Source organism: Theropithecus gelada, chromosome X (genome assembly GCF_003255815.1).
Source record: "Theropithecus gelada isolate Dixy chromosome X, Tgel_1.0, whole genome shotgun sequence".
Lineage (NCBI taxonomy): Eukaryota > Metazoa > Chordata > Mammalia > Primates > Cercopithecidae > Theropithecus > Theropithecus gelada.
Window position 1 is genome coordinate 65,099,280 of NC_037689.1, and position 6,000 is coordinate 65,105,279.

Sequence of the window (6,000 nt, forward strand, 5' to 3'; positions counted from 1 at the left end):
TGTTATATTTTGGTAACTGTTCCATGTTTACTTCAAGAAAAATCTCTACCTGGCATATGTTTGATGTAGAGTTCTTTATAGGGAATTAAGTTCAAGTTTTCTATATTATTTATAATTTTTTGTTCTGCTTCTTTTGATCGGTTACTGTGTGTGAAAGCCTCCTACTGGGATTGTAAATTTACCTCTTTCTCTTTTCAGTTGTGTCAAGTTTTGCTTTACATATTTTGAGTATAAACTATGAGGTACATAAACATTTAGAATGGTTTTAGCATCCTTTTCAATAGATCCTTTCATCACTAAGACATCTGTGTCTTAATTTCTGTAGTACTTTTTGACCTGAAGTTTAATTTGTCTATATTAATTTAGCTACAACAACTTTTGTTTGCTTTTATATCATTTTCATCCCTTTACTTTAAACTTTGCTCTTTCATAAACACAACCAAAAGCCCATAATTTTTGTTGTTTTAAATTACATTAAACCTGAGAATCTCTGTTTGTTTTTGAACAGATATTTGGTTTCTGTTTAATTAATTGTCAATAAACAATTTCTGTTGAAATAATTGTCATTGTCATAGCATCCTTTTTTTCTTTGCATTTTTTTCTTGTCTGACGTATTCTATTTATGATTCATTATAAAAATGTTAACTTTATGCTTTTATACTATTTTATTACTTCTTGTAACTGGAAAACAATTCTCATATTTGTTTCTTTTGCTGAATTTCTTTCCTTATTATTTATATCCTCAGATGACACGACATTTTCACAGAGGCCTCCTTCAATGAAAGTAACCTCTCTTTATTCCCCCATAAAGAACCCGTATATAATAGTTTTCCTACAGAAGATTTTTTCCCCTGTTATATTTTCAGTGGTTTTATCTGCATGAGACGGTTTTTCTCTTCATTGTTACTGTCTAAAATTCACTGTTGCACTAAATGAGTCGTGTTAATTTGGAACTTGCACATAGGGCAGCCTTACACTTTCAATTTCTTATAAGATGTGTGTGTGTGTTTTTTCCTACCTGAGAACCCAAGAGCTGCTTACGAGTAGGAATTTTCCAATCCTCTTTCAATGATTGAATTAAAATAAAAGGTCCTGGTTTAATTCAGAGTCTCAGGACCCACATTCCACATTGGGCAGGCCTGAAGCCGTGCATTTGCTTTATTTCTAGATGTTGAAAACCAAGCCCTTTGCCATTTATCTAATATCCATAAGGACCACTATCGTATTTGCCTTAATTTACTTTTCTGGCTTTAAATTCCTGCTTTGTTTCTAGCACTCGGGAGTTTCTTTGTCTTTTACTCTCAGCTATAAATCTTGTAAAATATATCTATCATAGTCAATGTATGTATTTCTAGCAGAAGAGGAATCTGCATCACTTTAGTCAATCATGTGTTGGAACTCAACTTTGGTATTTTATGCAGACATAGTGTCTTTTCTAAAACTTTCTTATATATATTGCATATCAAAAAATTTCTCACTTAAAATTCAGCTAATAACGAAGAAATTAGGTGATTAATATTGTATCCAGTAAAATAAAACATAATCGGAAACCTTTAATTAATGCCCCCTTATATGTACAAGTGATATTTACAAGTACAAAAGGTTTTTTAGAACCACTCCAATAATTAGGAAGCAGAAAGACTAATAAAAGTAAGATTTTCCAAGAGCAGCATGACCTATTACGAACTGGAAAAGTATCTGCTTTGCATGTTTTGATAAAAGTGTATCAGCAAATGGTGACAACACAGCTCAAAATTAAGTATTGCTAATTACTACATTAATTTAAAACTGCATCAAAAAACAAAGTAATCTAATTAACGTTAATTGCAAATCCTGACAACATGAATATAGAGATTACAGCAGGGGAGCTATACGGGTAATTTTTTCACATTATTATCAACATGTATTAGACAAGACACTGCATGTCTTTGTTCTCAAATTTTAGGTATTTTTCTCAATTTGAATCATCTGTATAAGATCACTGTTATTTAGCTAATCTATTTGTACGGAAATAATATTATTCTATAGTTCTGCAGTGCCCAAACACTTCCTATATCCTGCCAAGCAGACAGCACTTTTAGGAAGCTGGCAACCTGAACAGAAACACAAGGTTCACTAGATTTTATTTCTTTCACCTTTTTTATTGGTAAGTTACTACATTGGCTTACGAAAAATTAAGATGCCCTTTTATTTGTATTTGAATTCTATATTAATATGTGCATAAATTGTTTAATCAATTTTGAGATTATGAACAAAAGATGTTTTAAGGACATTTTCTGTAATCATACTTCGTTAAAAAAACAAAAACTAAACACACTCCGGAGCTCAAATAAGTGAAAGTTGTACCAAATCTGCCTTTGTTACTTTTATATGATGTGTAACTAGACACTCTTCCACTATTTTTTGGTCTCCAGTTATCTAAACAGCAACTTGGCTTTTTATTCAGGATTAAATAAAAATTGCATAGGACACCTGGAATCAACACAAGCGGCTAAAAAGTTGAAATACATTCTAATGAATGTTTCAAGTTTATTTCATAGTATCAATGGAACGGGCAGGAAAAGTGTAAATCTAAAATGTGACCAATTCTTTGAATCAATAAAATGGTCTCTATGTGCAATAAATTTTCCTTTTTTTCTCTCCTATTGTGCTTTTTATTTTAATTTACTTAATTACTTCTAGCTTTTTTCATGTATCTTTCAGTTACACTTTTTGGTATGATTCTGGATGGTAAAGATTATCGCTATCCAACTCTTGGATTTTGTTATGCACAGGATATGTATACACACATACACATACACACACACATCTGAAAAATCGGAAATTGAAGAAATTAAAGAGATATAGTTTTGGTGACCTACTACAGAGTAGCTTTTCCACTTTAAATATCTATAAGGTTTAACAGAGAAAAAAATAAATACACATGAATGATGAGAGTGCATATATGTAATTTGAAAGCCCTGAAAAAAAATGTATAGCTTATATACACATCAATTATATTAACTAATCTTACGTACTTTTTAAAAAATTTTTTTTACTTTATTTTGCAAGAAGTCAATTAAGAAAAAGAATATAAATAATAAATTAAGAGTAAGTAAACTTGGTTCCTAGTCCTTACTTTGGTATTGTATTAGTCTGTTTTCATGCTGCTGATAAAGAAATACCTGAAACTGGGCAATTTACAAAAGAAAAAGCTTTAATGAACTTACAGTTACACGTGGCTGGGGAGGCCTCACAATCATGGCAGAAGGTGAAAGAGAAGAGTTTCTCTTAGCCACAGACAAGAGAAGAGAGTATGCAGGGAAACTCCCCTTTTAAAACCATCAGATCTTGTGAGACTTATTCATTACATTGGGAAGAGCATGGGAAAGGCCCGTCCCATGATTCAATTACTTCCCACCAGGTCTCTCCCACAACACATGGGAACTCAAAATGAGGTTTGGGTGGGAACACAGCCAAACCATATTATTCTGCTCTAGTCCCTCTCAAATCTCCTGTCCTCACATTTCAAAATAAATCATGCCTTCCCAACAGTCCCCCAATGTCTTAACTCATGTCAGCATTAACTCAAAAGTCCACAGTCCAAAGTCTCATCTGAGACGAGGCAAGTCCCTTCCCCTATGAACCTGTGAAATCAAAAGTAAGTTAGTTACTTCCTAGATACAATGGGGGTACAGGCATTGGGTAAATAACAGCTGTTCCAAATGGGAGAAATTGGCCAAAATAAAGGGGCTACAGGTTCCATGCAAGTTCTAAATCCAATGGTGCAGTCAAATCTTAAAGCTCCAAAATGATCTTTGACTCCATGTCCACATCCTGTTCATGCTCATGCAAGAAGTGGGTTCCCATGGCCTTGGGCAGCTCTGCCCCTGTGGCTTTACAGGATACAGCCTTCCCCCCGGATGCTTTCGTGGGCTGGTGTTGAGTGTTTGTGGCTTTTTCAGGCACACCGTGCAAGCTGTTGGTGGATCTACCATTCTGGGGTCTGGAAGATGGTGACCCTCTTCTAACAGCTTCACTAGCTGGTGCCCCAGTAGGGACTCTGTGTGAGACCTCCAATGCTACATTCCCCTTCCACATTGCCTTAGCAGAGGTTCTCCATGAGAGCCCCTCCTGCAACAAACTTCTCCCTGGACATCTAGGCATTTCCACACATACTCTGAAATCTAGGCGGAGGTTTCCAAACCCCAATTCTTGACTTCTGTGCCCTCACAGGCTCAACACCACATGGAAGCTGCCAAGGCTTGAGGCTTGCACCCTCTGAAGCCATGGTCTGAGCTCTACATTGGCCCCTTTCAGTCACAGCTGGAGCAGCTGGGATGCAGGACACCAAGTCCCTAGGCTGTACATAGGGAACCTGGGTCTGGCCCAAGAAACCACTTTTTTCTCTTAGGCCTCTGGTGCCTGTGATGGGAGGGGCAGCCATGAAGACCTCTGACATGTCCTGGAAACATATTTCCCATTGTCTTGGGGATTAACATCCAGCTCCTCGTTACTGATGTAAATTTCTGCAGCTGGCCAGAATTTCTCCTCAGAAAATGGGATTTTCTTTTCTTTTACACTGTCAGGCTGCAAATTTTCTGAACTTTTATGCTTCACTTTCCTTTTAAATCTGAATACCTTTAACAGCATCTACGTCACCTCTTGAATGCTTTGCTGCTTAGAAATTTCTTCTGCCAGATATCCTAAATAATGTCTCTCAAGTTTAAAGTTCCACAAATCTCTAGGGCAGGAGCAAAATGCTGCCAGTCTTTTTGCTAAAACATAACAAGAGACATCTTTGATCTAGTTGCCAACAAGTTCCTCATCTCCATCTGAGACCACCACATCCTCGATTTCATTGTCCATATCATTATCAGCATTTTGAGCAAAGTCATTCAACAGGTCTCTAGGAAGTTCCGAAATTTTCCACACTGTCTTGCCTTGTTCTCAGCCCTCCAAACTGTTACAACCTCTGCCTGCTATCCAGTTTCAAAGTTGCTTCCACATTTTCATGTATCTTTTCAGGAGCAAGGAATATTTCCAAACTCATTCTATGAGGCCAATATTACCCTGATAACAAAACCTTTCAAGAAAACACCAAAATAACAAAAAATAAAGCTTTGTTCCAGTATTACTAATGAACATTGACACAAAAATTCTCAACTAAATACTACCAAACCAAAATATTAAAAACACAATTCCTCACAGCCAAATGGGTTTTATCTCAGGAATGCCAACATAGTTCAACATAAACAAATCAATCAATGTGACAAAACATGTTAACAGAATGAAAGACAAAAACTATATGACTAAACTGATGCTGACAATGCATTTGATAAAGTTCAACATATCTTATGATAAAATCCCTCATAAAACTCGGTATAGAAGGGCTGGGCACGGCGGCTCATGCCTGTAATCCCAGCACTTTGGGAGACCAAGGCGGGTGGATCACGAGGTCAGGAGATCAAGACCATTCTGGCTAACACGGTGAAACCCCATCTCTACTAAATCATACAAGAAAAAAAAAATTAGTTGGGCGTAGTGGCGGGCACCTATAGTCCCAGCTACTTGGGAGGCTGAGGCAGGAGAATGGCATGAACCCGAGAGGCAGAGCTGGCAATGAGCCAAGATCATGTCACTGCACTCCAGCCTGGGCACAAAACAAAACAAACAAACAAACAAACAAAATAACTGGCTATAGAAGGAACATACCTCCACATAATAAAAGCCATATATGACAATCCCACAACTAGTATCATAGGGAATGGGGAAAACCTGAAACCCTTTAAAAAAATGATTTGGAATACAACAAATATGCCTATTTTCACCAACTGTTACTCAACATTGTACTGGAAGTCTTAGCTGGAGCAATCAGACAAGAGAAATAAACAAAAGAGATCCGAATTGGAAATGAAGAAATCAAAAGCTCCTTGTTCCCAGATAATATGGTCTTATATTTAGAAAAACCTAAAGACTCCAACAACAACAAAAAAATTCAAACTGATGAATACATTCAGT